This window comes from Poecile atricapillus, chromosome 8, assembly GCF_030490865.1.
Source record: "Poecile atricapillus isolate bPoeAtr1 chromosome 8, bPoeAtr1.hap1, whole genome shotgun sequence".
NCBI lineage: Eukaryota > Metazoa > Chordata > Aves > Passeriformes > Paridae > Poecile > Poecile atricapillus.
The window spans coordinates 9,881,945-9,908,787 of record NC_081256.1 but is presented as its reverse complement, the minus strand read 5'-3'; the positions used below and the strand labels follow the sequence as shown (position 1 = coordinate 9,908,787).

At 40.8% G+C, this 26,843-nt stretch overlaps 1 protein-coding gene across 4 annotated transcripts in view; it reads left to right on the top strand.

Annotated features, from left to right (window-relative positions):
• The window catches only part of PAX3 (paired box 3), a 76,360-nt gene that overhangs the window by 4,308 nt on the left and 45,209 nt on the right, over nucleotides 1-26,843 (top strand). The window lies entirely within an intron of this gene.

Below are 26,843 nucleotides of genomic sequence, written 5' to 3'. Positions count from 1 at the left end.
TTTCCAGCTTTTACAAAGAAGGCCTTCTATACACAATCTACACTTGGAGATGAACTTGGAAAACAAAGAGGGGGGAGTCCATTGAAACTCACACTTTGGCTTTGCACAGACAAAGCTTCAGCTAGCAGCAGCTTGATGTGAACAAAAGAAGGCAACCTTTTTATAATTCAAGGAGAAAAGAAGAGAAAACAGCCCCACAAAAGGCTGAGAAAAGACATTATGGGCTTGCAATGAGGGATGAATTATTCAATGAGCCCCTAATAGCTGATGCTCCACGCAGTTTTATGGACTCTCCATCTTGGAAAAAAATAGCTGTTTTTAGAGAAAAAATGTTTATAGCATTTATAGGCATCAAGGGATGCCAGTGCCATGCAAGGACAACAAATATCCATTCTTTAACAGCAGGGCATGTCCTTGTTTAGTTGGAACAAACACCTAAACCCTCTTAAAACTTAGTTTTCAACTGTTATTAAAACTTTCAGGGGAGCCTCATATTCTGCATGTTTGTGTTTGCAAGGAGGTGTGTAATACAGACATGCAGAAGATGCTAAAAATATTAGAGATTTTAAGGCCAGAAGGCACAGTTTGATTGCCTGGTCTAGTTGCTCCCATATGATGGATCCAGAGTTTCCTCCAGCATCTCCTTCACCAGAGGATTTTTCCAAGAGGGATGTACATCAAGGGAAAAATAGCTAAATTCAGTGCCCTAGTTGTTAAATAACTAGCTTTGCTGCCTTCTTGAATTTCTTGACAGAGATTAGAAACAGAAGATAGTAAGCCTTGATAATATCACTGCTTTATGGAACAAAGAGTGGTTAATAGAGACAGCAAGAGAAAAAGTATTGTTATCAATATAACCCATCCTTCTGTTTCTCTTTGAAACAGTCTTCCTGTTCTTTGACTATTTTCCCTTTAAAGTGGGGCTTCTGATTTATTATAAACCAGTGTCTGGGTGCATGGCTGCCTTCCACCAGCCCAGAGGAGCCCCAAAACTCTTGCAGGAAAACCCCTGGGGCTGGTGATACCTTGCTGCAAGGGGGCTCACTCGTGCATCCCAGCACAGTTGTATGAGGAGGCTGCGTTCCACCTCCCGACGTACCATACCCTCTCTTTCACTTCCTGTGGATGTGAGTGTCTAACTTTATTTGTTTTGACTTCAATCAGTAGCAATTTTCCCCTTGATTACATGGGGTGGTGTGGTCCTCTCCTGCCCTAGGCATGCAGGTTTTTGCTGCGTGAACGTGACCGGACAGTTCTGTGGAAACGGCAGCTTTGGTAATCCCATCTGCTCTGTGACAGTGGCTGGGAAGGCTTGGCAGTGTGAGGGAGAGTGTGCTCTTCCCCACAGCAACGCCTGCTCCCCCTCCCTGACTAGCAAGCTGTTGCTTAATCTCATTACTGGAGTGGCTGGGATGCTGCAGTGCGAGCGCGCTGCTGCTCCAGGAAACACTCGTTGCCATACTCGTGCCATGCACGGAGTGTGACACCAAAGGGACAGCACACCGGTGGGACCCTTACGAGAAAGGAATAACCATAAAAGAAGCCCACCACTACTTTCTGTATCTGACCAACAAAAAAAAAAGTTCTGCTTCAACTCCCACTGCCAGCCAAGGAGCTTTGATTTCACTCCATCTATAAAAACAATCCCGTTCTGTTACTGAAATAACTGGCAGCGTTCCTAAGGATTTTGATGCCACAGGATCATATTTGCCAGCACCCAGCAGCTTGGCTACAAGGCCTGGTGTGGCAGGGGGTGCCTGCTGGCAGTACATCTCAGATGCCCTTTCTGACCCTGGGCTTGCTTGTGGAATGTCCAAAGGGTGTCCATGCGCCGTGCAGCAAAACCTCGGTGCTAGCTCAGCGCTGAGTGCTCCGTGTTGCAGAGGGGAAAACAGTGCGGGGTTTTGGGCAATGTGAGGAGTTTCTGTAGCTCTGTTCTTGGGGGCTTGAGGTATCCCAGAGCCTGAGTGCCAGGAAAGGCTGTGGGATAGGTCAGAAAGTGACTCCTGAGGTTGATCATGAAGCAAAGTACGGCTCTTCTGCTCGGGAGCACACATTAGTGCTGGACATTTGCTGGCGCTGCCTGAAATCCCCTCCTCGCCATGGGCCTTTGGGTGGCTCAAAGAGTGGCATTTTTTCCAAGGGTGACAGCTGTCATTTTAATGGCAGCTAGTTCAAGATTTAGGGAGTATTTACAGCAGAGTGGGATTAAGAGAGAATGGAAACATGATATTTTTTAAAAAATGTGTGATAGAGACAGTGTATCATTGGGATCTCTCCCACCACATATATGGGTGTAGGTAAACTTTTGTATGCCTGATGTGATTCTGTTTCAGCCTCACTTCTGGACAGTTACACGTGATTCTCACACTGTTTACAGATGCCACATGTGCAGTCCTGTACGTGCTGTATTTCAGTGTTTCTGCCAGAGTCACCCTCAGCCCTGATTCTGGGTATATATTTAAAGAAAACTTGATTGTCAGAGTGCGTATCAGGAGGCTGATAGCTCTATAACAGCACATCTGTATTCTGCATGTGTGATAATTTGTCCTTAAAGGCACGAGCCATAAATAAAGAACACGAGAAAGTTTTGTGCCTTTATGTGGCACATCAGGGCTTATTTTTAGCACAACCACTACAGAAGAGGGAGTTGCTTGTACCTTTGGTGGGAGCTATGCGTGGCATGGTTTGCTGACTAATCTGATAACTCCCCCCTTCATAAAATAGCTGTTGTTTTCTGGCAGGAGCAGCGGCTTTCAGCCTGCACCGATGGGGCAGAGCTGGTCCCGGGGCTGGGGCGGGGGCTGGGGCCGGGACCCCCCGCCCGGCCTCAAAGGGAGCCTCTGTTCCCAGCCAGCGGAATTGGCCCCCGGGCCCTGTCCTGGCGGATCCTCCCCCAGTCATGCGCACCCGTCCAAAAAGAGCCCTACTCATCCCCAGCCTCTACCCTTGGCTGTACTGAGAGCAATTCAGGCTACAGCAGACTAAATTGCCTCCTTTATTTTCTTCTTACTTTCATCTTGGACCAAACCCTTCCCCCTCTCCCTCCCCTTCCTCTTTTCTTTTTTTTTCTGTGTGCCTGAGGCTCACATTAATACAATTTCGGCACCACCCCTATTTTAGTGTGTGTATGTGGGGAGTTTGAAGGGGTAGGAAAAAAAAAGGACCTTAGCACAAAAGCCCTGCTCAGCAGCTCGAAAGTTCAAGCTGCTGCTGCCTCTCTAGCTGTGTGATGCTTTTCCTGTTTGTGAGTTTTGGGAAACATTTTTGCTTTGTACTGTAATGGAATTAGAGGACAGATGCTGACTGTAAATGGGACACGCGACTACCAGCCCCTAGCTTAAATATTTAGATGCAATGTTACAATTACTGACTTGATGCAGGAGGCTTTGAAGTGGTGGCACATGATCTAAAGGGTAGCTCGAGCTAGATGGGCTGGCAGATGTTTAGATTAGGGCTGGTCAGTATCATACAGCCAGCTATTTTTAGATTGCTAAACTAATAAAGACACTTTATTAAGGGAGAAGATTAACATGGAGGCACCAGATATCAGTTTGAGCCATTCATTTCTACAAAGCAGACTATTGGATCAGTGGCTGGAGCATGGGATGGTGCAGATGCTGAGTTAGATTTTTGTTGCAGGAGTTGTCCTGGTTTTGCTCCAGTGTCCTGTCCAAAAGTGCAGCAGTAGGAGGACTTAGGTTCTTTGTGAAATGCTGTTGTGGGCTGAGAAGCACAGTTTGTTTCCCTGCTCAGTGTTCATGGTAAAGATTCGCTTACTGAGATATGATGCCTGTGGCTGCAGGCAGTTATCTCCTTGAGTCTGAAATTTCATGCAGTACTCTATATATTTGGTCACTAGCAGCTCTAAGAAATCAACTCGTGTCATTTGAACAGTGTCATTTCTGAGGCTCTCAGAGCTGACAAGAAAATAGTGCTTAATTAAGACAAACTCCCTAGTGAGTCCAGAATTTGGCTCAAGGGAGAACGTGCCAACTGTATTTTCTGTCTCTCTTTTTCCCCTTCTCTTCCCTCACATCTTAATAATGAGAGTCCAGGCCTGGGTAGAAAAGCCAGGTGTTGCACAAGTACAAATTGGTGCAGGTGATTCCATACAAACTCAGCACAGCTTTTGTTTCTTCTGCCTGACCCATCATCACTGTGGGGCTCTGGGCCAGGCTTCTGCTTCCAAATCATTATTCTGAAATGATGATAATAATAATAACAACAATAATAATAACTGATGACCTCAACAATTAATAATGACCTCACAATCAAGTGAGAGTGTGATGTCCCATCCTGCCGAGCATTTCTGGAAAGGTGCTAAATGTTTGACTTAAGGGTGACTTCAAAGTGGAGTTTGCTCTTCCAGAGCTGGGGCAGCCCATTCCCTCCTGTCCTGAAGTGGAGGATTTTGGGGAGGGTGCTAATTGTCAGACTAACTGCAGGCTAATCGTCTGACAAAAGCACCAGTAATATTTCCAGCTGTGGGAAGAAAGGGTGTTAATCTAGCAACGACTCTCTGAAGTAATATATATACACTTTATATCCATGGCTTGAAATCATGATTTTATTAATGGCTTTGCATGTTTTGCCATCTTAGGGATGCTTTCTTCCACTTAAGAGTCAGTGCCTGTTCAAGCAGAATTGCTGTGGGCATCCTTTCCAGTTTTTCTAATTGCATATATCTAGAACAAAGCTGAATGTTATTTTAGCAAATGTCAGAATTGCCTCACACACAGCAGTCGATTAACTTGAATTTGTACCCAAGTTAGCACCTTATTTGGTTGCTTTGAAAATCTTCATCTATTAATCTTAGAAGGAGTGTCACTCCAGAAAGGCAGAGGCAAGAAACAGTTGTTTGATTTCGGTAGGGCTAGGATTTCCTCTGAGAATGTCATTTATGTATTTGGCTTTCCAGATTCTCCTATGATTGCAGAATCTGTGATGTCAGTAGGAATTTACCATAAGAGACATCAGGCTTTTCTTGGAACCAGCTCTGTAATGTGCTGAGGAGCTGCAGCTCTGGGGGAAATCCTCGGGTTTAGGATGTAAGAGGGGTTTACTCCATCGGGCATCAGACCTGCAGTCCTGCAGATGTGGGCAACACCAGGAGTCCCCCTCAAAGGGCCCATTCATGTGTGGAACGCTGCTCACGTGGGCTGGGGCACGCAGGAATGGGGCCCAAATTTGTTCTATTCTGTTTGTGAAAAGTACCCACTGCACAAGAGTGTGACTTTAATCCCGAGTGAAACTCTGGCAGAACTCTCGCTGAGGGCGAGGATCTTTGTGTCTCAGTTTACACAGAGGCAGCAGTGGAATCAGAAGACAGAGGTTCTAATTAGATAAAAAGCTAATTAGCAATTAATGCTGTAAGTAAAAGCCAATACTGATAAAATTCTTAAAACAAAGAATTTCGCCTGTGTGATTTTGAATGGTGATTCTCTGTTATATCACACGAAGACAACGCTTTAACACTTATTTGGGGAACGTTTAGTTTGGTTTGGGTTTACTTATTGATAAGGGTTGGAACAGGGTTTAGGAGAGGGAAGCCAATAAAGCTGATAGTGATAAATTATCATGAGTCCCCAGAGCTGTGTAATAAAACTGCATTGGGAAATGAAGCAGAACTACAAAGTGCTCTCTGGTTAATTTAAGAAGAAATTGAGTGAAACACAAAGCAATAAATCAGAGCGAGCCAGGCAATGTGAATTTCTCCATGTAAATGTCACTTTAAATCCTATGTAGCAAACATAAATGGCCAGAGAAAGAACAAAATATAGAAATAAAAATGCAGGATACTTCCAAGTGGTCCCTGAACGCTGAGCTCCCTGGCTAATAAAAATGATGTACAGTAATGTAATTCACCACAAGACCTTGTTTAGCCTAGTGTGAGTGCTGCATTTTACTTCACTTGCCCTGGAGTACTCCTGCCCCATGCTGTTAAACTAATTCACTTTAAATCACTCTGCCTAGAAAAAAGTGAAGCTTAATGAAATTAAAACTCACTGAGGACACATTAGAGTTAAAGTGTGTCATGTGCTGAGATTATTTAGTTAGGGGAGTTTGGTGTAATTGTTGACAGGTCGTTCATTCATCCTAGTAAATAAAGATTCACGAACTATTAAGAATGTGCATATATAACTAGTAATTGCTAAAAGGCAATTAAGCAGTCAGTTTAATGTCTTATCTTGCTGGTTGCCCTACAGTTGTTTTACAACTAGGAATTAAAATTTGAAAAGAAAGTTTTCAGTGTTCCTGGCCAAATATTGATTAAGTAGTTGTTTGCTGATGCCATTGTGGCACATAAAAAGGCCAGTGGTTCTGCCCCTTGTTGTTCATCTTCCATTGTTGCTGATTCTTAACCTCGGAGATCAAAGGAGGATCATTTCAGTTTATCTGTCTTGGAAAATCCTTCTTTGCTCCTAAACCCGTATGGATTAATGGCCAAATTGTCTTTAATGAGATGTGAAATTTGAATGGAATCCTTATTTTGCATGGTCTGTTGAATGTATACACTGTATGCGCTTACAGTTTTCCTTTTTGTTTTTTTTTTTTTTTTTTTCTTTAGTGTTACTGGATTTGATTTTGTTTTAATAACTTTATTTTTAGTATACAATGCATTAAAATGTTACTATTTTAGCAGGTAAAATACAATGTATTTAACTGAATTTTACTAAAACTAATATTTTTGCATGTAATCTTTTTGGTGAATGTAGCCTAAAGGGAAAAAAAGTTTTCTTTGTATACCAAATCACATAGGAGATAAATAGTCCAGGACTGCTAATAAAAGAAAAGGAGCTTGAGAAGCCAGCCCATTCTCCAGACTGGGCTCTCAGAATACAGGGGACACAAACAAGCTTGCAACATTTGTTTGGTCATTTTCTTCAGTTTGGACTTTATGGATGTTACTTGCCTCAGCTAGGATAGTTGTGCTGTCCCTTCTCCCAGAAAAAAGGGAGGCTGGATCGACAAGGCTGCGCAGAAAAACAGCCAGAGCCCTTGAGAACAATCAGTTCCTTGTAGCATGGCAGAAAGCTATATTTATTTCAGAGATAGCAAAATGTATCCCACCACATCCTCAGTAGGAGAGGCTGTGCACTCTGGAAGTGCTTTCTTGTCATTATGATACGAGTTTCCATCTGAATTGTGAGGTCTGGGAGTGTTAGATCCAGGTCCCACAGCACCCGCTGGACACAGAAATGTAGCTTAGCTACAAACAGTAGTAAGGAGCCTGATGAAACCAGAAAGCCTCTCCTGATGCTCTACTGATTTTTAGGTGTGTGTGTGGGTCTCCTCTGCTGTTGTGAAAAGCAGCAGAGTAAAGGATAAGACAAAGTCTTTTAATCATAATTTTCTCATTCAATTTCTTAAATACACTCTGCTTCCATTCTCTCTGGTCATCACTGATTAAAATATCAGTCCGTGCATGCTTTGCAAGTACTCAGCTACTTCAGGAGACATTTTGTCCCAGAGTAAGAGCTAACACTCTGAAAGCACTTTAGATACAAATTTCCTCGAAGTGCATGAACTCGACTTTTCTGTTTTCATAGAGAGCTGTGGTGAGTACAGCGATATCCATGCTACCTTTTGATTTTTTTCTAACAAATATTTGCCTGGTTGTGGACTTTCTGCCAAACATTATCAATGTTTACATCATGCACAAGCCATATATGGACCAGTCTTAAGGATTTTTATATTTGGATTTTATATTTTATATGATATGCCTCATATTGGATGTCTGATCTAAAAATGACTATGTAGTCATTTTTTCATCAGATATATTGTCACATAGATCACTGTGGTTTGAATAGTGTGAGGAATAAACTGTCTGTGCCTGACAATTCTGCAAGCAGACAGCTTATTCAGCCCCTGTCAAGTCTTATTCACCTTACTTAAAAGAACAGGACTGTTCATGCCAATATAATCAGAATCTCTTCCACGTACTAGCCCGGAAAAGCAACAGCAGCCACGGCTCTTCTGGTGAAATTACTCTGCACTTTGTTAAAAATGTAACCCATCTACCCCCTGCGAGGCACTAGCACCAGCCATACTCAGTGTAACCAAATTGTACTTAAAATTGCTTTCCACCTCTGTTTTTGACTGTCCCGGGGAGGATGGAGATGAGTACGGACATGCCGTGGAGAGAGCAGGCTAGCAGAGCCTGGCTTCCACAGAAAATCCGTTTTTGCTGAAGATGCTGTGGCAGGACTTCCTTTTCATTTTGACCTCAGGGCTGGCTGTTTGATCTGGTGTGAAGTGCTGAAGGGTCAGGGCTGAGGTGGGGGGATCTGTGCCCCAGTAAATACTCTGACACCTACCCAGCCCCTCCTGTCAGGCTGAGTGGTGAGAAAAAAGCTTGCACAGAATTAGCTGGAAGTCAGGACCAAGCTGGTTTCATGAACAGCAAAATAAGTTCTTTTCATAAGGAAAGTGTTTTAAAAGAAAGAAAGGAAGTGGAAGGTATTCAGCTAAAGAAAATGGGAAGTGGAATACACTGTTTCACAAAGAAATCCTGAAAAGTACACATTTTGGAAAAAAAAATTATATAAAAATCTGGAATTCCATTTACCAAGGGATAAATCAAGAAACCCCACTGCAGATGGTGAACTGATGCTGTTGTGTGAGAGAGCACTGAATTAAATTATCAGTATTTAGATAGAAGAAGAGATACTTCCAAACAACTACTAGCTAAGGAGTGATGGTCTAAGTGATTAGTCAGTGAATCATTATTGTGTGATGTTTTAGATGGAGATCTACAATTTTTTTTCTGTAGAATTTTAACACATGTGGTGCAGAGAAAGGCATCGTGTGTATCTCCCTTGCTGCGTGTGGTGGCTGTTCCCCGTACGCTGTACAGCTTCACTGTGTTCTTTGTCTGTGGAACTGGAAAATAATAGAAGAAAACATTTAGGAATCTATTTAGAAGATTATACAATAGATGTCACAGTTAGGAAAAAGCCCTGTGGGTTCATCTCTGCTTTAGCACAGTTGATTTGACCTGCTCTCTTTTAAATCAACAGGCTCAAGCAAAAATGCTTGAATATTTGGCAGCTACATAGAAAACCACACAAACCCCTGTTGCTTTAGTACCCACAACTTGTTTTCCAACAAATACAGTGTTGTCTTTTGAAAACCCCTTAAAACTAACTGCTTGTCCACCTCTTCTGAACAGCACTGGGAGTGTTGTGAGCTGCATGTTGTGTGTACTGGGGCAGGGACTGAAGCATCCAGAAGCATTGCAGGGTCTCAGGATGCTCACACGTCCTGGTGAAAACGTAAAATGGCTGCATACAGCAGACGAATTTTTAATCTTTTTGTCATTTCCATCTCTATGTTTTAAAAGTTTCTTGAGACCAAATTGTGTTGGCATTCCCATCAGAACAGTCCTGTGCTCTCAGCAGGGCTGTGCAGGTTTCTTAGCATTGAATTTTCACTACATGGAAGTTTAATCATATTCCAGATTTGAGGGAACACCTTCACTTTCTCAGACTTAACAAGACCTTATAGTGCTAAGCATCTATTTTTGCTGGTGAAGAGGAGACTGACACAGCCAGTAAGCGTAGTTAAAATGCTCCAAGCAGAGCAAATTAAAAAAAGCTGCTTTAGAGAATGGCACTTAATTTTTCTAACATATGATTTAGCAAAAAAAGGCAAAGAGCCACCCCCCCCACTCTGCTGTAAGGAGCTCTGTAACCAATCTGCTCCATCAGTCTGGCAGGGTGGGAGGCAGTGCTGCTCACTCCCTCTGGTTTCTGGCTCCTCCCTGGCTGAAGGGTATCAGGAGGAGAGGCACACTCTGTCCCCATATACAACATTCCAGTCCTCAACCTTTGGTCCTAATCAACCCAGCAAATTAAACTTTTGGAAGGACACCACGTAATTTGAATGGTTGTCAAACATTATACTATGATGGGTGTAAAGACAGTTTGTCCCCAGGCTGTAAGAGGTCACTTGGCCAAGAAAGAAATTAAATCAGAATTCAATGTTACTGTGCTTCTCCTGTATTGGCAGTGGAAAAGATGGAATGATGATTGATGGCATAAATATTTCTGTTAATCTGACATCAGAAACAGACTTGTCAGCCTGGGAAGAGTAAATCAGACAGAAATTAAAGGCGAATATTAAAAAAGTCCTGATCATAGCTAGTATCTGAATCCTGGTAATGATAGTTATAAATAGAAAATAAAACACCCTAGAAAAGTGGTATGGGAGGATAAAAAGGTCTTCCAGGTGATCAAAAAGCATAGGAGGGACTCACCTGTTCCTATTCTTGAGTGCTACCATGCAGAAAAGTGACCACTCTGTTAAAGAAATGGGCCACCTGGTGCTGCATGTTTGGCTGCTGGTTGGCTTGTGGAGCCCTGGGTTTCCCAGGATGGCAAAGGGGGAACCCCTTTGGATGCACTTCTGTGATGTTTCCTGGTTTAGCCCTGGGGTTTTTGTGGAGTGCCGTGCCCTTAGGGTGCCTTGGGCCCTTTTTCAGAGCCGGATCTTTGGCTGAAAGACCCATTGTGCCTCTCTGAGTGTGAGCTTGAAGCACTGAGCAGAGCCCTTGCAATTCAGGGCTGGGTGCAGGGCTGGCTCCCAGCCCAGGTGGGAGCTGGGGCTACCCTGTTTCCAACCCAGGAAGCTCCCCACTCTGCCCCTTTCCTTCTGTGAGGCTTGCAAGTGATTTCTTCATATTTATTGTGAGGTTTAAAGCTTCCACAGGACCGTTGTGTTCTCCAGGTGGAGACAGGGGGTCCCAGCTGTGCTTTGTAGGTGGTGCTTTGCACTTGGTGACATTGAGCTGTTGGAGTGGGTGCCTCAGGTCCCTGGGATCTGTGCTGAAGGGCTTTCTCCCAGCCTTGCACTGCTGGGGTTGGTTTGCTGCTGTGGAAAAGGGCATGCCCAGGGCATCTTTCCATAGGCTTTAACTCTCTTCTGGCTGGGCTGTGGTGAGTGTGGTTCTGCATCTTTGAATTGCGCTAAGGGATCTTTTTTGAAACCCCTTTTGAGTAGGAGGGAGTGATCTCAGTGACTAATGTGTTTATAAGTAAGTGATACCTCTATACAAACAAACAAGAAAAAAGTGGTTATGGCAGAATTGGTGCTGGAAGAGTTGGCTTTAGTTTGAAGGGGAACTGGTTAGAGTTGGTACAATTTGCTCTGTTTTTCTTGCAGTGACTTTCTGCATTGCTTGTGCCTGGAGCCAGCTGAGATAGGACTGCTCGCTCTTCCTTCCCAGTCACTGGGCTCTGCTGCTCCTCTGTGGTTAAATTTTCTCCTTGTATCTGTGGTGGTTTTTTCTTTTTGTGGGTTTTTTTTTTTGTGTTTTGGTTTGCTTTTTTTTTTCCCTAAAGAAATGGGACCAATGATATTTTCCTCCCTCAGTGGTATTTCCAAATGTCTGGTGTGCAGGAATCAAAAGTGTTCCATAGGTTCAGCTGTCATCATTCATCTGCTGAAGCTGCAAATCCAGATGGAATGATACTTTAGAATGAATGTTTGTGGCTAGATAGGATTGCAGCCTGTCCTTGGAAGAGTAGTTGGGCTTTCAGCTTTTGGGTTTGCAGAGTTGGGAACACCAGGGGTTGTTTGTAGAGGGGTCAGTGGGTACCCTCTGGTCCAGTGGCCCATGGTATGGACCACTTAACTCACCAGATGCAGCAAGCCCTGGCACAGAGCAGCAGGGGTGTGCTTTGGTGAAGTGATAAAGACTCTGCACCTTTATTTTTGTTAGTTTTATTACTATTTTTTAAAGCTACAGCAGATCAGTAGGTAGTGTGGTCTGGGATTATGTCCATGAACCCAGAGGTGTTACCTCAATTTACACTGAGGCTCTGAGCCACCATGTATTTTCTGGAGTACAGCAGTAATTGATGCATATTTTTTGCTGGTTTTGCTGAGTCTCCCATGAATACCCTGCAATTCTCTCAAATATGTGTTGTGAAAAATCTATTCAATAATACATAAAAATAGTCATTGGTTCTAAGAAAGTATTCAATGCTTGAAATTTATGTGGTTGTGACTGGGTACCCAGGGCTTGCACTGGTTTCTCTTCTACAACTGCTCCTGCATTCACTAAAAATGTGTATTTTCTGGATAACTGTTAAAACGTTTTTTCTTATTTTTAAATGATATTTATTTTTTGCTATTGTACTTATTAAAACAGAAACATGCACTGAGCAGAAAAAGGAGACAAAAATCATGCTTTAAACATTCTTTTTTGTACATTGCCAGTATTTATAGTTTAAAACTGTAGCTTTTCATCCTTATGCAAGAGAATGCATTTCTCAGTGGTGGGATTTTGTTGTTACACAGGCTGACTGGAGATGAACTACTTTGGTTTAATTTTAAACTTTTATTAAATTAAATCTGTAATTTATTTTATATGCGTTCTTCTTGACAAAGAGAAATAATCCAGCAACTTGGACATGAAGTTATGAGCCAAAAAACTGGAGAGCCAGTTGTAATGGATAGACTGGCTTAAACTTGTCAACAGATCTTAAAGAAAGAAAAGTTTCTAGATTTAAAATTGCAGTACAACTTGCAGTAAGGCAAGATTTGATTTCTAGAGCTGTGAAACAAATATCTTTTACTGATTTCTAAAATTTCAAGGAAAATGATATTGTTAAAGTCTATTCCTTGGACAGTAAATTTATGGGTTCGGTTTTGTGTGTTTTTTTCTTTCTTAGCACCACTAATTCCTCTAATTAATAGTGTCAAGCATGTGAGATTGCTCATAAATCTGAAAAAAGGCCTATTGAATTTAATAGCAAGACTTGCATTGTCTTTAATGAAATTTGGTCAGACCCTAAACAGAAAGGGTTTTTTTTCTGTTTCTCTCTTTGTTTTTTCTTTTTTTCCCCCCCTCCTCTCCTTTCCTTGAGGCAGAAAAAGTTTTGAGTTTTTCTGAGGAAACTGAGGAATTCTAGCATTCCTGGGCATGAGAGGAGAATACTGATTAGAATCAGGCAGAGAGCAAGCAGGTGCTGAGCATGTTCATTGCTTAACCCCCTGCCCTGCTCCTGCATCCCTGCCTGACCCGGCGCTCAGACCCTGCAAATAGCAGCAAGTTGCCAGATGTTGGAGATGTTTTCAGTAGGGTGATTATTCACCAGGTCTCGTCTAAAAACCGGGGAGTTCCTACAATGGCTGGATTTCATGTTTAAAGCTGGGCTGGGTAAGCCATTTGGGACAGTGTTGAGGGAAAATACTGTATTTCTCTGGGAAGGAGAGCTGGCTGTTCTGCTGCTCTGTGGTATCTTTTTGCAAAAAGTAATGCAAAAAACTAACAAGCAGAGTAGTTTGCCTGAGGGGGAGAAAGCAATTTTTTTGTTTTTTTAATGAACAGAAAAGAGATTTTATGGGTTAGAAACAGTGCACCCTAAAGAGAGGTGTGTTTAAAAGTTAAGACTCGAAAGCTTTTGTCTGGAGAATAATACGCTTGGAATAAAGAGCGGCACAATGGAAGTCTTTTCTTCCAGTTATGTATGGACGAGCATCAGTCAGCCAAGGAAGAACTTCAAAGGCCAATGTGAAAACTTGCTAGGCTCTTTCTTTCCTGACAGGTTCTTCTTGAGGTAAGATGGGGAGAGCTGTTTGTGCTGGGAACTGGAGCTCGCCTCCTGTAGCAGGGGAGGTAATAAATCATGTGCAAACTGAGGTACCCAGCCTCAGCTATCTCTGTCTCCAGTTGATTTGCCTTTTTGGAAGTTACTAAACCATCCCATTTCATGAGTCTTTTATTGCTTATGCATAAAGAGGTCTTGAATTCCACTTCTGCCTTGCTGGAAAGGCACCGTGCCAGATGGAGGGGGAAGATGACCCATTTCTCTGCCTCCAAAAAATACTCATTATTCATACACTGTAATTTGCCTTAAAGGTGGAAAGCCAGCCCCAGTGTGCTTTAATATAAGTGGTCCAAGGTTATAACTGCTGTGCATTAAAACAGCAACTGAAGCTTCATATCTGCAAGTATGTATGGAGAGTGTCAGGGTTGGTAAAGGAGATGCTTCTCTGATACAGGAAAGAGAAACTCCAAATAGCATCCAGAAAAATCTATTCAACTTGGCCTTATATAAGAATTTCATTTTATGAAATTTAAAATATTTTCTTTTGGTTAGAAATTTATTTATGCTAAATAGTGCAGTTTAGAGTAATTTATCTCATTTTAAAATGGGTTTAAGGAGCAGTGTTAGTGTTACCTGTGAGGCTGTGCTCTGGAGGCACTACTTTAGAGGACTGTGTGTGTCCCAACAGTCTTTGTTAAAGGCAGAGACACAACAGAGAAACCAGAGGATGTCTGATGGAGAAAGCAGCTCTTTTGAGCTCCCAAGAGCACAAAGCAGAGCAGTCTGTACTGCAAGCCCAAACAGGGCTGAAGCTCCTGCTGATGCACATAGGGCTACTCACTTTCTGAGGGGTGGGGTAGGGAAGGGCAAGCCCTTTTTGCAACAAAAGAAACCCTGCAGCATCCTGTCTCTAATACCTGAGAAATGCTTGCACAGGGGAGCAGGTAACCCCTCTGGCAGCCTGTGGCCACGAGCAGTGTGTGAGCATCAGTGAGTGCCACTTGTGCTGCCACAGAGGAAAGCTGCGGGAGCAGAGCGCTGGGGGTCCCTTCCCAGGACATTTGTAGCAGTTTTTCTGAGGTTCAGGGAAGGGCCACGTAGAATGTTCTCAAAGTGTCTGTGGTGCAAGCCTGGATTTGGACTTCATTGCTGCAAAGATGAGGCTATGGGATTTTTGTGTGCATTCTCTGTGTTCCTATCCTGATCATCCAGCTCTGCCAGGCTTAACATTTGAGTCCCTTTCCATGACAGCCCTCATTCATTTAGCTATGCATTCGGCAGGGAAGAAGAACCAGTAATTATGAGCAAGCTGGCAATACTGTGTTCCAGTAACTGTTTCATGGTGTGTTTGAGTTGATGGCTGCAAGAATGGAAAATAAGTCTTTGGGATGATGTGGAAGATCTCTGTTTGCATGCTCTGTCTCTTGGCTCGAGCCTGCTGTACGTGCTCGGGCATCCTTGGCTTCAGTCAGGCTGTTTGAAAGAAATGGGGTTTCTCTGAGGGCTAGGTTCAAAATAAATGATTTGCCCACAGCAGCAGCAGTTGTGATATTTGCTAGGAGTGCATTACATGACTTATCTAGACACAGTCTATGGGCTGCTTTGAAGCCATCAGTGGAAGGTGACAGAAAAGCCAGATTAGTGTTGGCTGGCTTAAATTTTCTGTGTAAGTATTTGCACACATACTGAGGAGAAATTCTTTAAGTGAAAAGAAGTTGGGTTCCTGCTGCATTAATGACTTCAGGTGAGTTCAGCTTCACTGCTGAGAAAATTTCATTTAGCAAAGCAAAGGGGTATTTCACACAATGAGGATGTGCAGTTGTGGAAAATGGTCATTTGAAACAATGGCACTTTGTAATAAATTTCAAATGTGCAATCCTGCAACTGATCATATTTTTTTTTTCTTCTTTTTTTTTTTTTTACTTTTAGCATAACCCATTGCCATCTATCTCCCTGAAAATCAAGTCTATGAACATTCACTTACAATGAATTTTATCTTTCATTTTGAGAAAAGGGCGAAAGAATAAACAGGATTTAGAGCTGGACAATAGACTTGAATTTGGTAGAGTGTTGTCAGCAGGATTTTAGTTTTTCAAAAGTAAGGGAAAGAGGAGCATTTTGGCTTTTTGTTGTGTTGTGGGCTGACAGTCTTAGACCATTTGTGGAAATCAGGTAATAGTCCTTGTTTTGCATCAGCTGTACAGTGCCTAAAACATACTTGGGAAATGAAAGAATTTGGTTCCCACTTTCCTGGAACAATTTTAAACTCTTGCAAATGTGAACGGAACATTTTTGACCATGATAATGTCCCTGTATTCTTATCCTCAAAGTGCTTGCTTTTATAAAATTATAAATGTCCTTTGACTTCCCTGCTGGAAAAGTACTAGACAAATTCAGGGTGTTACTTTTACCCTATTCCTTCTCCAAATTTAAAGCAGTCTCTCTTTGCTAGAGATTGAGGTTGGCAATATTAAGGACCAGTAGAGATTCTTATTTTGCTGCCACTTTTCATCAGATGTTCATCAGTCATGGAGTGCCACAGGCATTTGTAGATTGAGTCTTTACAAGTATCAAAATAGAATGCAAACTTGAAAATCTGTCCGACAAGTTTCTGTTACACAAATGTTCAGGAAATGTTTGGACATTTGTCTGTCTCTGCCCTTGATTGCATGGGGAGGAGAGCTGGCTAAAGAGCTCAGTTCAGTACATGTAGATTCAGCCATTATCTCCTTGTTCCTGTATATTTCTGTAGTTGCTGTGTATCCCTGATCTGAATTTTAGTAAAAGAATATTTTTTAATCTCCCTTTGTTTATTTTGATAGCTTAGAAAGAGTAAACCAACATAATCTGAGATACTGTCTTGGTAACTCTTGTAGAACAAGCAATAATGGATTGAGGAATTACAAATTTATACTTTCAGGTAGATTTTCCAATAAACTGAAACAAACAGGAAATAGTGTTACAGTATAGAATTGTTTTTAGATCAGATCCTGGACCCTACTGGCATCAAATGAGAGTGGTTCCTTTGTTGAAGTTCCTTGATTTCCAGGAGTGCAAGAGAGATCTCAATCTGGCTAACAGATCATTTTGCAGTTTAAATAAATGAGGACTCTTTCCTGAGCAGGGGCATGTAGAATGTACTGCCAGATATTGTTTTATTTTTGTTGTAAGGTCAAGTTATTATTCTAATTTTTCTTTGGGGATAATAGTTGCTCTTTATAAAGAATCTCGTTCTATTTAATAATATAAAACAATTTATTGAATCAACAATACCATATTTTTGGGAAAATTTGAAAGATTTCTGGTCCCTTTTAATACAACTTCTGTAAAAAGGTGGTAAAGCACACTTCAGTGTGATGTATGTCCCTATTGATATCAGCCTCCTGAATGTGTTAAGGAATATTGCAGATTTTGAGGAATGATGCTCAGTCACTTCTGCTTGTTCTATGTGTGTGTCACATTTCACACACATTCTGCAGATACATGGAAACTGTGGAGCTGGAGCAGAGCTAGGTCTGACCAGGCACGTTGTTTGTGCAGCCAGAAGAAATTAATGTACTTGGTACAAATGATGAGTTTGTAACTATTTAAGTAAAGCTGTACCTCTTTTTATTAGTAAAAGAATGCAAATGGAGGATTTTATGCATATTAAGGAACGTTTCTTTTACTGCTCAGAGGGCTTGCTGTCAGCACCCATTAAAGTCTCTAAATTAAAATAAAAATAAAACAAACAAATGGAACAACAAACAACCCCTCCAACCCTTGAATTTCAAACAAAATCAATCCTACAAATATGCTCTGTGTGGTAGATAATTTAGTAAAGTAGGTTTTATCCTCAAGACATTCTTCTGGCACCCCTCCATGAGAACACTGCTAATATCCTTTGAGTTACTTTGTGCTATTGTCTTTCTAAATACTATTTGGAGGTTGTGCTGCTCTGGAGATCTCAGAACTGTTTTTTTTCTGCTGGGAAGATATGAGTCCATTGAACACAAAACTCTGTCAAATCATGACAATTATGGCAATATTTTGTTCTAAAGAAAACAAAAAGAAGAATTCAGGCTACATAAAATCACTCTTTTCAACATCTGGCAGAACTAAATATTTTTGTTTGTTAATTTTAAATTTTTTTTGGTAATTTTTAGATTTTTTGTTCTTAGAAAATGATGATTAAAGACTTGATTATTATTCTGTTTTGAGACAAAATGAATGTATTTAAAAATAATTTTCCTCTGCAGTTTTCTACTGTTGAGACATATTCAGATTTCTCTTAAACAAATACTGAGATACTCAGATTTTCTGGGGAGTGCTTCTCGCTCCGTGAAGCGTCCTTTAGAGGGCTGACTGGGAAGAAATGGCAGAAACAATATTTAGACTTTTCTCTGCCATGCAGCCTGTGCTTTTGGCAGCAGAGGCGGGCGCTGGGATGTGCAGGAGGAGCTGGAGCCGCTGGCAGGGTGAGGTGAGAGCGCTTTGTGAGCCTGGAGCAGCAGCAGAGCCCGCAGGAAGGACCCGGAGCGGGAGCTCTGACTGCCCCAGCCGGGACGGTCCCTCCCAGCAAAATAGAGGCTGTCACAGCAAACAGTAGGAGTACTCATTTGCACCAGAGCAACACATTTTCCCCACCCGAGCACTGTTAGTATTGAGCAAATTTGGTTTGCACTCAGCTTAGAAAGAAGCGATTTACGCAACAATTGTGATTTTTTTTTTCGGTTTGTTTTGCAGAGTTTTATTAATTTAAAATCATAGAAGGTGTTGAGGGAAATAGCAGAGAACTTTGCAGCAAAGCAGAACTGTGCAGTGGTTTGAAATAGAGACATGAATATTAATTCTTTTAAAGCTGCTTGATGTATAAGCTGAGTTTGATTGGGGCTGCTTCTTTCTCTCTCTCCCTTTAGCATTCCTTCATTTTTTCATTCTTTTGTCCACTTGACACACAGCCTCTCTAAAGTGGTTTTGCAGAAACTGTTGGCATGATCCCTGAACAGTTTTTCCACAGAGTAAATTGCTCCCCCAAAGTATAGCCTGACTTTTAATTAAAAGATTTATCTATGCTGTTTCAAACAGATGAAGAAATATCTGTTGGTGTGAAGGTGTGGGTGGAAAGATGGTCTGGTGCTGAAAGTACCGAGCACTTCTGTGGCTTTTGGATGTTTGGGATAAAAAGGTTTGTGGGAAAAGGATGTGGAGTTTTTTTTTTTTTTTTTTTTGCTTTTGGAGGATTTCTGGGGCTGTAAGTTTTCAGTGAGGTTATATTCAGTGCCTTTGAAATTTAAATACAGGTTGAGAAAAGAGTTTTGTTTATTAACTCAAGTTATGGGTGCTGTCAGTCTTCTGCAGGGGGGAAAAAGAAGGAAAGAAAGGTGTAACTTTAAGCACACACTGATTTGTTCTTATTACATAACAAAAGTCTATTTCTTTATCATGTTATCATTCAGTTAATAAAAATTAGCTACAATAACAGCATCAACTTAGAAGCCCCTCAAAGTCCAGGGGATTTTCTTTCACAATGAACATGAATACTGTTCAGAAATACAAACAGTCAAAGGATAACTTTAGGTCTGAAAGAGAAACCTGGCAAGGGTAATTGAATAAGCCTGGATCTCCTGAATATGTCATGGTGAGTGCAGTCAACATGTCATAATTAGGTTTATTGAGGGCCATTCCAACAATCTGCTTCTATTCTTCCTGCCTTATTGTCCACAGCTAGGCAAATAGCCAGGGGACAAAAGGAATCAAGTGCTGACAAAACATGAAAGAGGAAAAAGATTTAGCTGCTTTTATCAAAGAAACTGAGAAGGACTTTGTGTAAATAAAGTAAGTAACTGGCCATCCTGCATTTAGGCAATGCCGTTTTCATTAGAATTAATTCTTGACATATTGGAAGGGTTCCAAGGGAAGGATTTCTACTTCTGACAAGTTTAATTTGTAAATTAAAAACAGTTGGTTAAACATGAGCTGCCATCAACAAAACTTAACTAAAGCCATACATGGTCAAGTCCTAAGCAGGTGAAAAAGAGAATTACTTTGAAAACAAAGTATTCCCCAAAATTATGCAAATTCTTATTACTTCATAACAAATGTTTTCTATTGAGACCTTCAGCAGATAGCTGTCTGGAAATCTTTGGATCTTGTTTATTTTGCTATTTAAATCCTGTTAGCTTGCACAGTACTTGCTGTTTGCTCTTTATGGTGGATAAGAAAAAGTGACCTCAAGGTTTTGGGATCTGCTGGGGTCTAATTATGGAAACAAGAGTAGGGTTTATGTAAAGTGCCTGTGCTGTGGTAGTAAGTGGAGAAGAGCTTTTCAGGTGGGTTTCTCCTGCTTCTCCTTTAGCTCATCAAATGATGGTGATTAAAATGATGGTTTTGTTTGGCGCAGGGACAAATGAAATATTCTCTGGATTCACACATGGTACCTTGATTAGACCATCTCAGCACTGCCATCCTTGTCTGGGAGCTGCTTCTGGAGAATCCTCCTCTTGCTTAGGTCAATGTGAGCTTCTTGCTGCCTTAGTGGGAGTAGGATTGGTCCCTCAGGGCTGAGCACAGGACAGATTATATCAGAACATGTGCTTTGGGGCCATACAAGTGGTCTTTTAAGATTAAAGAATTAACATATGGTCACATTTTCATTCTCTTGTACAGCTTTTAATTTTCCTTAAGAAAATTAGGTTGTGTTGTATGTGTGAAAACTAGACATTCTTGTTCTGTAACTGTCTGAGGTGTCTGTTTTCTGAAAAGTTTGTCAGTGAATATTTCCAGATCAAAAACCTCCAAACCCTTTTGTTAATTTAGTCTTAAGGTTAATCAGATGTAGTATGAAACTTGTAAGGGGAAAAAAAATTAAACACATATAAATCCCTTTCTTCAGAACTTTAGAATGCCTTGAAATTAAATGAGAAGACTGAAATTTATGAAATAAAAATTCAGTACAGAAAACTTCATAAAATGTGTCCAAAACCTTTTGGTGCTTCCTAGGACTCTCTGCAGTTGGAACTAGGAGCTTTGGGAGAGCAGCTGTCCTGCAGAGGAGCTGGAATGCTGAAAGCACAGTTCAGTTTATCTGGGTATTCTCCCATAGACTGGAGTTTTGCTGGAAATTCAAACTTGATTTTGAGTTTATATATTTTCTGAGATTTGATTTGATTTTCATTTTCAGTGATCTTTTAAGATTTTTCTTTCTCTTTCTTAAAACAAACAAACAAACAAAAAAAAAAAAGCCAGACTTGGTTTCATTGCTCTTCTGTCCAGAAACATCCTGGGCTCTTAAAGACAACCAAAAAGTTTTGTTAAAATGTCTGGCAGCAGGTTGGGGTTGGGCAGGAGATGAAGGAGGATGTGCCCATCTGCATCAAGTCCTTCATAAACCCCAGAAATGGTGGCACCCTTTGTAGCAAAGAGCAGATTGTCTGACTTTTGGGACTGTATTTCCACCCACAGGACATAGGTAGTAGGGGAATGCTGTTCTTCAAAGTTTAAGTTGTCTACTTTCAGTCAACTCCCTGAAGATAAGATTAGATGGTGATTATTAAGCTCTAAAATATTTTTGGCTTATTTTTTTCAGTTTTTGTATTTAATTTCTCACCCCCCCCCCTTTTTTTTTTTGTGTTTTTAGTAACAGTAATAAACTCACTGCCAGTATTAAGTTACTTTGTATAGGATTTACTACTGAAATTGAAGATAATAAAAAACTCTGGATAATCAGACTTTCAAGCGTGGTGGTGAAGCTATTTAAATGAAAACCAAAACCAGAAATAATATTAAAAATGACGAAAAGCAGAGAATAGCTGAATCCAGTTATCACAAAACGGTCTTATGGTGTTTGTCACAAAATTTTGAGGAAAATATAGTCCAGGAGCACGCATGCCCCAGGCAGTGCTGGAAGGACAGCTAATTGCAGGGGAGTAGGGCTGGTTGTGTGCCTGCCCCTGTCCAGCGTGAAGTGGTTTGTCTCTATGAATGGCTCTGTTCTGCTTTGTATCAGCAAAGAACTGATGTAATACAAAACACTAAGAAATCCATTTGCTTATGTTTCAAATTTTATGGTGGTTCTTGATAATTCAATAATGATAATGACAGTAATAAATGGTCCCTTTGGTTCACAAAACAGAGCGATTTATCTGTTTTTATGGTAGTGAATATGTAAGATGACTTTGCTAATATTTTTCTGGTTTGGCCAGCATTAGGGTATTCTAGAACCCTTATTATCATAACACTACGTATGTTTTATGTACTGATAGGGGCTGGAGGGACAGATCCATAATAAATTTAATTGGGAAATCCATTTTTTCCCCATTTTAGTGTTTGGGTGGTGGTGGGTTAATGCATAAGTGTAAAGCAATTTACCAAATTTGAAAGATGGAAAGCATCTAAGCTATTTGTTTTGTTTTATTGGGTTGATTCTTAACATGCTCCAAATGGAAAGTTTAGGTATCCTTGTTGGAGACTTGTGCTTTAGTGTTGCATGTGTAATCTATACATTATAGTCAGGAATTATTGTGACGTTGCTGTATTTCTAGACTGTGTATAATGAATAAGAACAGTTTGTATTAAAGAAGATCTCTACAGGCTGCAAACCCTGCTGTACTGCTAGCCAAGGACAGTCTGTGTGTTTGGTGCTTGATTCACCAGTGAAATAATTGTGGTAATTGGTGAGTGAGTAGATTTGATTTATTAGTGTGACCTGATGGTCAGAATGCAGGTCTCAGCTCCTGTAATGACACCATAGTGTCTGTCATGGGTGAGATCCCTCATCCCTGCTGCTGGCGAGGCTGGGGCTGTGCCAGCCCTGGGTTCCCTGCTGTCTGTGTCTGAGCCTCACCTTTGCCTTGTGAAGCAAACACACCCTGGCCTTGTGTGAGGCTGTGGCACGGAGGAGGCTGCTGGGTGTGTGGCTCAGTGCTGGGAGCTGCCTGAGCTGTCCCCCAGCCCTTGGGAGCAGCTTCTCCATCTCCAGCCCCGAGCTCCTGCCATGTGTCAGGCTGCTGCTCAACTGGCTGTCCCCACCATCCCCGCAGCCTTGCTCTGAAGTGCTCTGCATCTGGGAAACATTTCTGTTCTACGAGTGGAGGTGGCATAGAAATGACTATTTCTAAACGTACTGTGACGCAGTTTTACTTCCAGTGCCCTTCCGAGGCTGTGACTTCTACAAGAGGAATTTGAGTGGGGCAGAATGTTTTATGTTGACAGCTGTAATAGTGTAATCTAGCCTAATGTACAGAGCTGCTTGTGAATATATGAAGAAGAGTGAAATTAATAACGTGAAGTATGGAAAATATAGGGAAAATAAGTCAGCTAAAATTTTTTGAAAAACATGTCAGAAAATATAACACTTCTGAAACAGAAGAGCATCAGGTGTTAGAGAAGCACCACAGTGGTGGTGTTTGAGATTAAATGAAATAAATCTCAGAGTTAATCCAGAGTTTTGAGGGTCTTGACTAGTGTTAAAGCAAGATTGCAAACCAGGGTAGCCCAAAAAAACCCCATGCAAATTTCAGTAGTACCGTTAATTTAATGCAGTACAGTTGAGCAGTTTTCTAGCAGGCTGCTCAACATATGGCTTTGTATTCTGAAAAAAACAAACAATTTAACCATGCTGGTGCTGGCAAGTCTCTTCCATCCCTCTTCTGCAGCTGAGACCTTTCCTTCCGCTGCATGGTTTTCATTACTGTGCTGCTTCTCTCCACAAATGCAAGATGCTTTTCCAGAGTTTGCCAGTACTGTGTTTCCAGCTGGATGTTTAAGGTCAAAGTTCTTCACGTTCTGGTGAGTAATAAAGATTCTGATCCAGGATTGGGATGATGAACACTCTTTCTAAGCAAGGCAGGGATAGGGTAGCAGTGGAAGAATAAAAAAAAAAAATAAATCCCAGGAAGTGTTGGTGAGGGAAAGTCTTGTGACAGGTTGCACACAGAATTAGGCTTGAGTAGATGCAATATTAATGAGAAACCCTTTTTGAAGAAGTGGGACTAAAAATGTGGTCTGTGTTTTTCCAGGTTGTTTGTACTCCTACAACCTTCTTAGTTATGGGAGATACCAGCACAATTCCTGGTGTGAATGCACTCATAAGTCACTTTTACACTGTTATGAGTATAGCTAATCCTCTTTCATGCAGGAGTAATTCTTCTGCAAGGAAACAACCTTGTATTTGTTAAGTAAATTATTTCTGTGTAAAGAGAAGTCTGAGTCCATAAATAATAAGTCAAAATTTATAAAGAGGACACCTGGAAACTTCTTGTTTCTGTGTACTTGCATTGTGGCTGTAATTATATTACGTTATATTTTATGTTGAAGCTTCTCATTTCAATTTTATATTCTTGCTATTTTAAAGAGAAAATAGAAAACTTCATAGGCAGAATTAAGAAGTTCAGTAAGTTTTCGTAGTGTAGCTTCATAAGTTTCAAGTAATGAAAACTAGCAAGTCAACGTTGCAAGATCCCAAAGTATTGTAATTTAAAACAAAATATTAGAGGCCTTTAGGCAATTAAGAAAGTTGAGCACCCACACATTTTAACGCAGTATTGAATTCATTAGGAAAATGTAAATCGATAATAACTTACGTAAAGAGTTTTTTATTCCCTAGGCACTAAAATGCAAACTACTGAATGTGCTTTGTCTCAGAAAAAAATAAGCAAAGTTAGCTTGCTGATTCCTTTTCTCAATAACCCTGGAAAGAACCGTATTAAAACTATTTGTTTCTTTCGTCTGAGTAAGGGTGAAAGTTTAAAGCCCAAAGTGTTTTTTGTGGAGGGTAAGGGGAGCAAGCAGTGGCTGAGCTGGACCCCAGCATTTTGCCAAGGGTTAAGGCCTTATGAACACAATGGGATGTTGATGCTTTTTTAACACATTCAACCATATTAGCTTATTTTCTGTCGTGGGGATGTTTGCGTTGTTTTTTTATTTGTTTACTCTTGTTTGTTTGAACTAATCACCACTTAAGTAAAAGCCTCTCTGCCTGCCCTGCCTCCTCTTCACCCAGCATTTAGCCATGGTGACCAGTCAGGCATAAAAACGTGCTTATCTGCAAATGAATGGCAGCTCTTTGCTTCATTAAAGCCTCTTTCTCTTCTGGCACTCGCATTGTGACCCTTTGATATTAATTCAAAGGGCAATTAAAGAATGCGGCCCATCTTTGAAGTAGAGCATTCAGGGCAAGGAATGGGATGAACCTGGGACTCTGATGGACTGTGCACATTCAACAGGCCTTTTCAAGGCAGTTTGAAGTGACTCAAAGAAAATGGGCAGGAGAAGGTCAAAGAGAAAAAAGGGGCTAAAGAAACAGTCTGTATTTGTTCGAAGTATTAGCCAAGCAAACTGCAAATAGCAACAAAATGAAACAGTTAATAGAGCAGCCAGACAGAGGCATGTCAATCACTTAACTTGAACAGCATTGGGCTAACCAAGGCTTCAGTCCACTGTGTTATCTAATTATCTTGGGAAAGCCAGTAGCTGGAAGTAATAGTATTGTATTTCTTTCTGCTTACTGCTCAGAAAAGGTGATAAATACTCACAGCTTCATAATTATTCAACATATATACATAAAGAGTGGTGGGTTGGTGGATTGTAGGCAAGCTGCTAGTAGAAAACCAACAAAAAACCCTTCTCGATTAACCTGAGATGCAGAATGTGAGCATTAGCATGTTTAAAAATCGTGTAAGGCTTTGCTTACGGAGCGAGCTAAGACACGCATGGTTTCCTCTGGAACAAACCTTAAAGACAAACACATTTACAAACCTTGGAGCGTTGTTTTCGATCTTTCCTCCAAATATAGTTTTAAACCACATATAATGTTAAGGGTCAGACTTAAACCACAACAAACAATGAGATTAAGAGCCAAGACTGCAACTCTTCTTACTTAGCATATGCTGTTGTACCTAAGCGATGTAGCACACATGGTACGAGATTCCTGCCTTATTTTGCTCTAACAGGGTAAATTAAGGACAAAGTTTCACATTCGCCTCACAGTTTTTTTGTATTGTTGGTTAAATTATCCCCATGGGGCTTGATTTTCCACTGGCCTGAATTTGCACATGAAAAACAAATACATGATTTTATTTGCCCAAATGGATGTCCCCATAAACAGGAATATTTTAAAGTCCTGGCATAAGGAAAGATTCCTGAACTTATCTTCATAGTTGCAGTAAATTGTCAAATTATTGGAACAAGGAAATAACAATGAATTTGCAATGTGAGAAAAGTGTTCTGGCCTTGATCCAGATGATGCAGAAGATTGTATAATAAGACATGAGCAGAAGTGTGTGGCAAGAACCATCTTGAAATATGTGAAGTTTTGTGACATTACTGAGCTACTTGCATCTTGGAGGTGTTTTTTTGGTCTTGATATTTTTTCTTTTCTTTCCTTTTTCTTTTTGTCTGTTTTTAATGTGAATGAATTTTAATTGGAAAGAGTGGCAGTTGCTTTGTACTGGTTAAATCTGCTGCACAGGTTTGCATCAGTTTGTGGGTGCTGCTGTGACCACCTTTGTGTAAATGTAACTTCAGTGTCCAGCATTTGGTGGGATCCCACTTGTGGTAACAAGCCCTAAGCAGTGTAGCAAGATTGGGTGGCACACTTGGTTTAACATGGTAAAGAATTTGTAGCAAAAATACTCTACACACATGAAATGGACAATATACAATATGACTTAACGCATGTTAAAAAAATACTCCATCAACAGCTGGTAATGGTTTACTGTGGAGGAGAAGGAAGAAATAATTTTTTGTTGCTGTTGTTGAGAAAACAAAAGCATTGGCACAGTTAAAAAAATCACTTTTGTTGAGATCTTGCATGCTAAATTTTAACCAGAGGGACTATTTTTTTTTTCCTGGCTACATTGCACCCTCCTTTGAACTTCAGTCTAACAAATAATCTAAAAGGCTATTCAGTGTGGTTGTGCTTGTGTGAAGGGTTCTGCCATCATACAAGAAGAAATATCATCTTTTCCTTTATAGTGGCCACTGTATTTTCCTTTTTAGAAGCAGAAAAAAGAGGAATTCTTGTATATGTTAGGCATAGCACAGTTTTGAAGTTACGTAGTAATAGAAAAATATGGCACTGTGTGAACACTTCACTGTCTAAGAATTCCAGCTGGAATAACTGTACAGAACCAGTGACCTTTGTTTTGTATGGGTCCCTCCTGATGTCCATACTGTTTTATCTGTAGTCTGTTGGAGTCAAAGCCATAAATTAAATTAGTTTGGTTTTAAAAGGCTCTCCTCTTACAGGAGGGATAAGGCTTTATAAGGATCTCTCTGAATATATCAAGACTGACAAAGTGTCAT